The sequence below is a fragment of the Mastigoproctus giganteus genome, chromosome 2, assembly GCF_048544385.1.
Source record: "Mastigoproctus giganteus isolate SK-2022 chromosome 2, ASM4854438v1, whole genome shotgun sequence".
NCBI lineage: Eukaryota > Metazoa > Arthropoda > Arachnida > Uropygi > Thelyphonidae > Mastigoproctus > Mastigoproctus giganteus.
Window position 1 is genome coordinate 89,183,834 of NC_143576.1, and position 12,539 is coordinate 89,196,372.

At 36.3% G+C, this 12,539-nt stretch overlaps 1 protein-coding gene across 1 annotated transcript in view; it reads left to right on the forward strand.

Annotated features, from left to right (window-relative positions):
- Nucleotides 1–9,511: 9,511 nt before the first annotated feature.
- The window catches only part of LOC150089403 (uncharacterized), a 141,174-nt gene continuing 138,146 nt past the window's right edge, over nucleotides 9,512–12,539 (forward strand). The window contains exon 1 of the mRNA XM_090368571.1: nucleotides 9,512–9,636. The gene's annotated coding sequence lies outside the window, so the exon portion shown is untranslated. The remainder of the gene's footprint in view (nucleotides 9,637–12,539) is intronic.

The window sequence follows — 12,539 nt, forward strand, 5'->3', positions numbered from 1 at the left end:
TCTGGTAATCTGCCTTCGCCTGCCTAACCTCTTTTGTGACCTGATTACAGACTAGCTTATATCTGCCATAGGTTTCTGAGTCGCTTGATAATTTATATGCATCCCATGCATTTTTCTTCTCTGTCACGAGTCTCATTATTTCATTTGATAAACATTTAAGCCTAAACCTTGAACAATATTTCTTAATAGGTATGAAACTTTTAGTAGCTTCCACGATTAATTCCTTGAATGCTTCCCACTTAGAATTTACTGTTGGTAACATCGTCAGTTGATCCCACTGTACAGAATTTAAAAACTGTTTGTCTGAGACCACTGTACTCACTTTTACGGAAGCAAAAACCCTTTCCTTTACCCCTGATGGTAATTATATCTTTAAGTAAATCCCACATCAGTACACTGTGATCACTGCCACCTAGTGGTTCCTTTATCTGCTGCAGAAAACAATCATCCAATAAATCCACAAAAGTCTTACTAGTGTGTGAGTGACCAATCTACAAGTTCCAGTCAATATCTGGGAAGTTAAAATCCCCCATTATAAGACATTCTGATTTACTAGCCCACTATTTCTCTGTACAATTGTTCATTGTACTCATTCGAGTCATTAGGCCTATAACATACTCCTACTCTTATTTTTGCTTTCGCAATGCTTATGTCACACCAAACTGACTCAACAGTGCACTGTTCATGTATATCAACTGGATGCACTTCTTTTGATTTTGTTTTTCTTAATTAACAGCATAACACCTCCTCCCTTCCTATACACATTGTACTCCCCAAATTCCAATTCTGCATTCCTAATATCAGTGTGACACCACGTCTCTGATATCCCAACAATATCCGCCTTTGATGTCTTGACCAACACCTCAAATTCATCAAATTTATTTACTATACTTCTAGCATTGGTATACATGCAAGCATACATGCGCCTATTCCGAGTTACCCTAACACATCCCATATACCCACCTGTTTCACGATGACTGCCATCAGTCCCTGGAATCCCCAGCACCCCTCGCTACTTATTCTAATAGAAGTTGTGCAAGAATCACCTTCACCTCTGCCTGCGGCTACTTTTAACCTTTTATTCTGTGAATCCCCCCCCCCCAAGCTAGCAGTTTTCCGACCCATCTAACCCTTCCTCGATAGCATCAGCAAATATTCTTGCACCATTTCTATTTAAGTGTATCCCATCCCTGTAGAAGCAGTCTCTCCTGTTAACAAGCACAGACCACGCTGAAAAAAATTTTACCCCTTGAGCCTTGCACATTTCCTCCAAGGCCGAATTGATTGACAAGGCTCTCATCATGTACTCCCTCCTATCGTGTCTGGGCAGAATTGCAGACACTTTCAAATTTAACCCTGACTCGCGACTTTTTTGCAACATTGACCTGTACTTGTTAAGTAAATCTGCAGTTCTCCTACTCTTAATGTCATTGGTGCCAACGTGTACAACAATATCACCTTTTGTGCCCTTAAAAGATAATATATGCTTTACAACGTCATCAACTTTTGCCCCTCGCAGACATACCCTGGTCCTGTTCCATCTATCCTTTTTATACAATATATATTCCTCATCTCCCTGACAATAGAGTCACCAACAATAACTAGTTCCTTTGGGACCAGCGCATTCTGCGTTGCCTGATGCCCAGGAGTGAGCTCTGGCGTTGAGTTGGGCAGTGACAGCTTGACGGGCCCCTCACATTAATTTCTTCGAGGGCATCTACCCTACACCTCAAGCTCTCATAGACGCCCAGTAGAAAGCTGAGTTGATGCCTAATTTCTAGACACTCTCTGCACCAGGCACACACACACACAAAGACATGCTCCTTGGTTCGATCATGTTCTGTTCCAGATAGTTCGGCAAACATTTCACAAGTTGCACATTTTTTTAGGCTGTGATGCGTTGGAGAATTGCCCCCCCCCTCAGTTCTCCCCCGAGTCACAGCACTCCTGCCACTTTGTTCCCATTGCTTTGCTGCTCTGGTCTGGGGCATGATATTTTAAATTAATAAGATCAATAAATTTAATTAATTAATTGTCAACACTACGCTATCGAATAGAATCTTAAATGCAGTGATGCGTATTACGCTATATAATTATACGTTAGAGTTACCTAGTTACCACAATTAAAAATTTGAATTCCCTACTACTCTATACAAAAACAATGGCTAGAAGATTCGAACGAAATAACGGTAATATGTATTGAAGGAAAATAAAATAAATCTAGGTATTATGTACGATGGTTATTGTTGTTATTTGGTTTTTAGGAGCATTAGCAACTAAGGCCATATTGCTCCGGGGATATGCGGTGGTCATTCCCTGACCTTTCCGCATCCTCCGTATTTGGTGGTGACGGGCTCGAACCCCGGTCTAATCAATAAGCATGTGCTATGCACTGCTGCTCCTTCTCACCTGGCTACGGAGGCGCCTATGTACGATGGTATTTTTGATGATAGGTAAGAGGTAATTTAATGCAAAAGAAATTAAAAGCAAAAAGATTAATTGTACATGAGTATTTGTACAGAACTGAGCCTCATTTCTGTAGAATGCAGTACATTTGCAAGAGTGTATGATTAGAGAGCATTTTATATTGTTAAGATTTTATGTTATAACACGTAGGTTAGAGCAAAAGCATCATTTTAACGTAGCCATCTACCAAAGTAGTTAAATTAATTAATTAAATTGGTATCGTTTTGGTTATATCTCATATTGTGAATGCCTTCACAATGAGTTGCCATGGTATCGCACTACCTCGAATAAATAACACTTCACCAGTGGAGAAGGCTACTGTTATTTATTCTCAGCGGATACCACCACCCACCCAGACGCCACCGTTTCAAAGCTTGTTGGCTCCTCTTCGGTGGGTGGGCAGGTACCCTGGTGTTGCAATAGTGACAACCCAGTTATGAAGTATAACTTCACAATATGAAAGATGTCTGATGGTGTGCAGTGATATAGACTATAAATTATTTAAGGGCAAAGGCCTCATGCTACGAGGTAGAATGACAAACACGTAGGTTAGTGCAAAAGCATCATTTTAACGTAGCCATCTACCAAAGTAGTTAAATTAATTAATTAAATTGGTATCGTTTTGGTTATATCTCATATTGTGAAGTTATACTTCCTAACTGGGTTGTCACTATCGCAACACCAGGGTACCTGCCCACCCACCGAAGAGCAGCCAACAAGCTTTGAAACGGTGCCGCCTGGGTGGTGGTATCCGCTGAGAATAAATAACAATAGTCTTATTCACTGGTGAAGTGTTATTTATTCGAGGTAGTACAATACCATTGCAACTCGTTGTGAAGGCATTCACAATATGAGATATAACCAAAACGATACCAATTTAATTAATTAATTTAACTACTTTGGTAGATGGCTACGTTAAAATGATGCTTTTGCACTAACCTACGTGTTAGTCATTCTACCTGGTAGCATGAGGCCTTTTCCCTTAAATAATTTATAGATTTTATGTTATATAATTAATACGAGTTAATTTTTATGCGGGAGAATACTTTGTAAAGGCAATTTGGTATTTGAGAATATCAAGTAGGTACGTTAATAATGATTAATTGAAACTGCAAAGAGAACTGTGAATTTATTAATATTGATTTAGATTAGTGATTCAATTATAATGATAATTGATGAAGTGTTGATTAAGAGAAAATATAATGAAATGATAGCAAAGGTGATATTTATAACAAATTAGACATTTTAAATGAAGAAGAGTGTACACAAAAGAGTTGTTTCTTCATTATGTGTAAATAGTTGTTAAGCGTAAAAAAATGTTTTTTTTTTTTTTTATTTACTGTATCTGTCTGAGACTGGTCATGAGCTATACACATTTTACCCTATATACACCTTTTAGGAAAGATACCCCCCCCCCCTTCCACAGGTCTTAGATCTTCTGAGTACACATAGCAGTCAGACAGCACTGTGGGCTTTAGTGCTTGAGGGGGAACTGTAGTCTAACACATAAGCAACAATTATCGCTGTAGACAATACAAAGGTAATGGGTATAAACAAAAGAATATAAAATAAAGTAACAAAAGAATACTCCTCCCCCACAAGCATAAGAAAAACGACGCAAAGAAGCCAGACTTACGAAATATTGGTCTGGAAAAAAAAAAAAAGAAGTATGGCATCCCTTTTCACTTGTTTTCGTCCAGATATTTAACGCAACCCTTCTTTAAATTTATATTATTCTCCCGGTTCCACAAAGTTTGGTTGCAGTTTGTTCCAACAGCTAATTTCGCTTTGACTAAAATTTTCTTCATCTAGTCTGCAGTTATCCTTTCTTAACTTAAACAACGTCCCTGATCATGTGTTACCTCAGAAACAGAAAGGTGTTCCCAGTGTGCAGTTTCTTAACCTTTTTAAAGCTTAAAAATTTAACTCAGGTCCTCACGTAGCTACCTTGTTTGTTAACAGTCCATTTCAGAGCTAACTTTAATTTTAACCACACCCGGAGTATTTTCTTCAATTTTTTTTTTTTTCGTGAAGTAAATTATGTGGTTAATTGAAGTTAGCTTTAAATGGAAATAACCGGCAAAGAAAATGACTCATTTAAAGTCATGATTAAGTACAGTCTATTTATTTCTTAATTTTATCAAGTATATATTAATGAACCGTTTTAATGCTTTTATAATTCAGTTAATATGCTGCATTCAATTCCTCTCACATTGGTTGAAATAACAATGTTACTGTGTGAATTCTTAGTTCACTGATGCCATGAAGATGACAGCTGCTCATATTGTGCTCACCGTCATCTAATCTAATATTATGGTTGATGCGTGCGTATGTGTGTTAAATCGTCAGAGCAATTAAGACTATGAAGCGTCAGCGTACTGTGTCTGCGAACAGCGTGTATTCTTTAGTTTGCTGGACGAAAAACAAGCGTTTCCGGGAGATAAAATGCAATCGTGAAGCTCTCGCCCGAGACCAAGTCATCTAAAATCAGTCATGGAGTACATCCTCGGCAACTCCAATATTATTAGTCAGCGATACTTATCCATACGTCTGAATTTCCCATTCATTTATACTTATATATAATCATTGAAAAATATGGTCCTCCTCTCCTGTGAAGATACGATCCACTTGCAAAAACTGTTACTTTCATTATATCATACTAATTAATTGGTGACGGGGTTGCAATATCCCTACTTCTTAATGTTTGGATAGAATTCTGAGCACGTACTTGTTCTTGGGAATTTTTGGCTCATCAATTGACCAAGCCGTAAAGTGTCACTTCTTATTGTAATCCAGTTCAATACACATGTCGTATTTGTTCGCCGGCCGATTTGTTTGGTATGCACCCTGAAAAACACACACACACACAGGAATAACTTGCGGGTGAAAACCTACTCCCTCCAATTTGTTTTCAGAGACCTTTAAGAATTCCTCCAGTTTACGATGGGATCTGAATCCAAAATTCTTCAAGCGAACGACAAAACCTGCACCGTCACGGAGAACACAATTAGTATGAAAAACTTGTTTTCAGTTTATTATATCTTCTGTTATAAGTTTTGATCGATAAATTCAGAATACAGTCCGAGTCAGTATGAAATAATTGCATTTGTACATGTTATTAATTCTAAAATACTATAGTTGAAGAGTGTTATAGATATAATACTATGAATATATCCTCAGTCGTGTGTGCGTACGCAAGCATCCGATGATTAAAGTTCCTTCGACATTTCATGGATACAGATGCAATGAAATGTTTCAGCGTTATGTATTTGCCTGGGGTCTTCTGGCAGATATACTTTAGAGATCTGCGGGGTTAAAATTGTTAGCAGAATAGCCTAATACTTTTTTCTTCACTACTGAGATCTTATGCGATATTACTAATGCATTACATGCACTACAATACGAAAGCGACGCTATTCACGTTTCTATATGTGCTAACCACAAATCACTGTATCGTACATTGACTATACTACAAATTGGAATTACTCGGGCTTCAAATCAAATATCGGACTTGTGAACTGATGCACGTACTGTAGCTAATAATTGTATTCGTTGCCAAAATAATTAATTGTAAACTACTCTGATTTAGTGGTCGTGCCGGAATATAAAAAAGAACATTAGGGCAATCCCCTTACAGCTCGAATATCTCCTCGTGCGATTACCGTATGTTCGAACCTTTATAAAAGGATGTTAAATGTCAGTCCCAGTAATGATGAAGGGCAACAGGCTGTCTGTAACTTGATTCATCAGCAGCCAAAGGAAGTCACGGACTCTTCGCAAAGCTTGTTGTATCCTTTAGACAACGCAGTAACGAAAAGAAAATAAGCATGCATTTTGATATTCCTATAGTCTGACTAGTGCTTAAGAAAAACAAGGACGACGACTTTTTTTTTCGTACTAGTGCAAAATTATAACATTAGAAATAAGCAGAATTTCTTTTACAGATCGTCCATCTACGAGACCAATAGCATATCAACTGAATGCTCCAATTACTTCCCCATAAAAATATCTTACATAGTTAGACTGAATCTGATGATGCAAAAGATAATACTGCGGCCACCCACGATAAAATGCCATCCGTAATCAAACTGTTGGTAAAGAATTTTCATTTATTTGGTTATTTTGTTTATTTATTTTTGAATCCGAGGAAAATTTCTGCATAGATTTTGGGATCAAGAATCTTATCCAAGAACTTGTTTTCTCCACATACATCCTTTTCCACACCTCCTGTGAAACTGTTCCATATTTTGTTCAGAAAGATCCGTCCACTGGTCGGCTGCCTGCATGTTTGAGGATTTTTTTTTTTTTTTTTTTTGTTTTTTAAGCGTTCGCATCTATGGTCATAGTCCGCCACACGTGTTAATGGTAGGTCTGGTCTGCTGAAGTAAAATTGTTGGATTAATATTTATATGTAGCTTATGAACTGTTTATGAATGAAGTGAGTAGGTTTCTCTAGGACAAGCCTAAAAAGTATTTTCCTTCCAAACGATGCCAAATATGCTTCTGTTTCTATACCAGTCTGCCAACTTAACGTGAAATATTAAACTCGTTGAAAAGGTTCAATATAATGGACATGAACAGATAATATGAAAGTTATGTGCATACTCAGCAGTCTGATTACACGAAACTCTTGTTTTTTATGCGAATGGATAGTAGAGCGAGAAGTTAAACTGAAAGAAGAAGATACGGACGCAGTCTGACACGTGGCTCAGCAAATATCATTTGTAACAAGTTGGTTGACCTAACAAAAATATTACCGTCACACCACCACATACAGCTAGACGGCTTAAGCACATTTGCAACAAATTCGCATTTCTCGTCTATGGGAAAGTTAAAGGAGTCGTGGTTACAGTGCCTGCGGTGTAGGTAAGAAGTTAACGTTGGATGAACAGTCTGAAGTAAAATAAACAATGACAAAGAGATGGGCTGGTTTAAAAAAAGTGTAATTCAAAAGTTCTCGAACAGGAAGGATACAAATTTCAAAATAATTCTTGAAAAACTCTGGATAAATTTCAACAGTTGGATTGCAACATGAGCTTTAAAAGTTTACTCCTTACATTCCCATTTTGACTATTTTCTCGAAAATCTTGGTAACGAAAGACAACTTAGATGAAGCGTTAGTGTATTTTGTCTGTGACTTGAGAATATTCCACAGGTTTTGCCTGTTTAAGGGTTAATAAACCAAAATTCTGAGGCAAAAAACGATGCAACCTCCAGCCAAAATCGACTAACTGGGCCACAGTGTGATAAAAGTCCATCAAAAAATGTTGTTATTTTTGAAATATACTAATAAGTATTGTACTATATAAATTATTGGAATAAAAAGTTTTTTCCCCTTTAATTTTCAGACAGTAACAGTGTTTGATAGGAAAGGTTTCTTTTCTTTCCTTAGAAATGATATCTTATTACCAATTTGAAATTCAATTGGAGACTGTCTCATTATCATCTGTCTGTGTACGCTATATCATTAGCTTTCGTTCTGCAGCTTAGAACTCAAGCTTCAGTTACAAGATTCGTACATGCTGTTGTCTGCATAAAGCTGGAGATCCTTTATGAGTTTTCCTGAGATAATTCATTGCATCAACTATGAAAATGAATGTACAAGAGTGGCGAATTTGAATATTCGTCACTCTAATGCGATTTTCTTCTCCATTCGAGATCCAAGGCTATTAAGATAAACAGCTTTTTTAATTTAAATATAATAGAGAAAAGATTTACTCTGGCTTTCACTGATTGAATAAAGTACACGTAAATAATTTAAAACATTTATTAAAGCATTAAAGTGATCAAAGAGAAATAAAAATATCGGAAAAACTTATTGGTCTTAATTCTATTTTGCAGGAAGCTTTGAATTATCCGAGCTGAGCTTTGATGTCGGCCCTCAATTGCAAATTACTCAGTGCAGAAATGGCTTTCCTATAATTATGCCATTTATTCAGACAGAAGTATTCTCATGTAGCTAATCTTTCCACATTGCTTGTTGTGTGTGTGCGTGTTTTAACTTGGTGTGAAGTCCTTCATAATTTATTACATTGTGATCTTTCTAGTTCTTATAAAAATAATAAGGTGAGTATCTTCCTTGTACTCAATTTTTCTCCTTCTGCATCTTTCGCAGGGAAAGAAGAGACAACACGTTTTATCAGGTGTACTAAGCAGCTTATTGTTACCTTATGCGAGAAGAATAGAGGATAAAATTATGTAGAGAAAAGATTCGACGTGTTTTATAAGTGCTAGGTTAACAATCGCTTTTACTATGTTGTTATGTAGCACGAAAATTACGATATGTTAAATAAATATGATCTTTATTGTAAAGTGCGAAGGTACACGCAGGTACCCAGACTTGACAAAACCCTTCACGACACTAAGGCAATGTTATGTAAATAAGTGCGAAATGAAAACATGTGTACCAAAAAAAAAAAAAAAAAAGAAAGGATAATGCCGCCGTAGCCAAGTGGTCAGGAGCGAGGTGCATAAGTACACGTGCTTTGAGTGACCGGGGTTCAAGCCAGTGACTGCTAAATACGGCGCTGTTTCTTGTATTCTTTCGACCTTGTGGGCTTCTCTGACCGTGTGTAGTCGTCCCGGAGTATAAACAGAAAATAAATTACCAAATATTCAAATATCGAAGTTGCGCATCTCTGCTTTAAAGGTTCCCTTATACTGCACTCAAAGCGCGTCTTAATCTTTGCATCTAAGATTCTCTATCTTCTCTTCCCGCTTTATCTTTTGTTTTTCCACGGGATCGGGGTACGAAATGTGAATTTTAAGTATTGTTACTATCAATTCGGCTTCCGCTGCTATGAAGTCATCGCCTCAGCAACATAAGACGACCCCTCCCTTCCTTTCACTTTACCTGCACGTGACGCTTAAACCTGCAGGTAGCCATCTGCAAGCTTCCCCTCTACGAAATACCCATCACCATCAACCCCTACCGTCCTTGTGTGACCGTGAAATTGCCGTGGGCCTGACGTAGCGCATGCTGCGATGATAAAACTGCTCAGCCTTGCACGTCGTCCGTCAGTGGGACTGATCGCCAGCATCCTACTGACCTCGTACACTTGACACAGAGACCCAGCTGCTGAAGGAAAGGTCGCAACTGACGGAGAACGGCACCGGTCACGAACACTTTCGCCGATTGCGCTGGAACTGCGAACACAGGCCACGAAAACAGTGAGTTTTACCTTGTTCTGATTCTCTCCGTTTGCCATAAAGCGGTTAATGGGGTGGAAAGGCTTAATTTGGTCTGGCTACAAATGACTGCTTTTACCCTTCTCTTTGAAGGGTAAAACAATTTTGGTTAAAAAAATGAACTTTCTTTGTGACATATTTATCCAGAAAGATTTTTGTTATGTAATGTATATGCTTTATTGTTTTGCTTTGCTCATTGGAACCTCTACCCTTCAAAGGCTTAAGGGGTTAATGGTGACAACTGGCGGTCAGATGTGTTTATCAGAGAAAGAAAAAAAAAAAGCGGGTGACTTATTTAAGTTTAAATAAGTCAACATAGGATATAAATTGTAATAAGAAATCTGTTCAAATTTTTGCAATATGGCTAATTATTTATGTGATGGGTTTGAATCATCAAAAAGTGAAAATTGTGATGATGTTATAGGTGTTAAAGCTAGAAATATTTTAGAAAAACGCTTTGATTGAAACTTTATTTCAATGATCAAAGTTCTAACTATTTTTCTATTCTGGGAATTTATCATTCACGCCAAATAAGAGCGATGCACTTTTTTTTTTGTTTTTTTCCCTCCACAATTAAAAGTGTATACCAAGTAACCTGATAAAATAATGGATCAATTTTGGCAACTGTGGTTAATTTTCCGCTTCCTGGACTACTATTATGCATATTATTTATTTATGTTTCGCATAAATTTTATGCTAATGTGTTGAACATGAAAAATAATTGATCAATTAATAGTTTAACGAACAGAAAATGTAATTTTTAAGCGAAGAGAAGAAAGTTCAACATAATGAGTAAGGCAATAATTTAAGGGGACGAAACTGAAATATAAAAAATGTAGTAGTAGCATTATAAGGTGAGTATAGCGACTCTTCTGCAGAAATTTATTTTCGTATGAAATTAATTATGGATTGGAGAGCTAATTTTAGAATTAAATAGAACCAATGCTTGAGCCTGAACTCACCAGAACGCCATTCTGGTTATTAAGTTTTCCAAAACGTTAATTAAGATAGCCGATTACAAGTTCAAGCAAATTCGAAATTAATCCGAATTATAGGAAATTAGTTTATAATGTTGGCATATATTGGTAAACTTTTGTCAAACATAAAATACATTTAATTTGTTATAGCCAAATATTAGCTTTATAGATGTTAATATTTTCCAATTCGGGCACTTGATAAAAGTTAACTAAAACTATGAAAATCGGAATATCTAGACAATTTTGGTAGTGGTTAAGTTTTGCGATTTTTTTCTGAAAGGCCAATGCGATCACTACTGTAAAGTAAATCATTTGATATACCACGGTGACATACGCTGTATTCAAAACAACAGTTTTCCATTAACATTCTTCATTCGTACAATCTCGCTAAAATTAAGCAGTTACAACTAATAACAATTACAGGAACAACCACTAAATATTTTTTAGTAAACTGATACTCAATTTTCTCTGTAAAAAAGGACAAACTCTGAAAATTTTCATAATTAGTGGAGTTAACTTCATTAAACTTTTATTAGTTATTGCTTTTAAGTACATGCTGTGTAGATCAAACTGCTACTGTGTTAGCTTAACAGAGGTGAGATATATTACAGTGTTAAACTGATTACACCGTGGGAGAGATTTTTGTGGTTGAAATATGTAAGTACCTCAAAAGAAAGAATTCCCATTCATGATCAGTGATGGATGAAACTATTGATGCACCCTACCTATGAGAAGGGCGTCATTCGGGTGTTGCGCATCGGCAGCATTGCTCAGACTTGGTCAACGTATTCAAAGTGCTATCTGCCGCATCTGATTTCTGTCTTTCTAATATTGCAGAGGCATCAAACTCTTTCGCGCCGCAGGCAATCTGAGTTATTTATGTATTAGACTGCAGGATGGGATGCATAATCCACAACCCTACTCATCATATTATTACACAAAAGGCCAGGTACATTTTAGAATAATAACAACTAAACAAAATTAAGTGAATAGCAGGAAGCAACAAAAATAACAAGGTTGGATAAGGAAAAACGATTTCTCTAATCCGCCCCCTTCAATTGTGGAGGGAAAAAGTAAAGCACTATGACATATCAAAAACAGTCGTTTCCTGTCATTAATTTGAATTACATTGCCCTAGGTTTTCCTCCGGACATGCCAAAAAAATATTTTTACCGCTGGAAAATGTCGAAAAACTTGACAGATAACAAAGTTATTTATCAAATTTAATAACATAAATTATCATTCTTATCATAGGAATGATAAGATTGGTAATGCCAGTGCACAATTAGTACACAGCAATTTTTAAAACTTTTCAATATAGCTCTATTCAATTACTGCTCAATATACTTAATACATTTCACGTGGAATTCTCGAAAACACTAAACCAGTTTATAAAAAGGGGGAGAACAATTTCCATTCTACCATTGAACATTTAATGTTGTTGTAACTCCATCGTCTTAAGGAGTTATACAACAGCATTAAAACGGAATCTGAGATGTAAGGTTAAATGGTGCAAGTTGTTTATAGAATGCAAATATTATTGGTTCAGTGTGAGAAATTTAAGTTCATACACCACAGATCGGATTAAAATATGTAACATCTCGCTAATCAATGCTTGGAGTCACTGAGAAGGAAATAATTAGCTGTTAATGTAATTTTAATCATTTTTATATGCGATAATATTTAATCAAAGCGTTGCAGCATAACACTTTTCTGTTAGTGAAATAGCTTTCCGTAAAAGGTATTTCAAATATTCACTTTTTTTATACCAACATTTAATAAATACATTTCTTAAATGTATTTATTAAATTATTTATTAATAATTTACCAACATTTAATAAATACATTTCTTAAATGTTGGTAGCGTATACGGGCGAAGAAATTGTTAGTCCCGCAAATTATTAATAT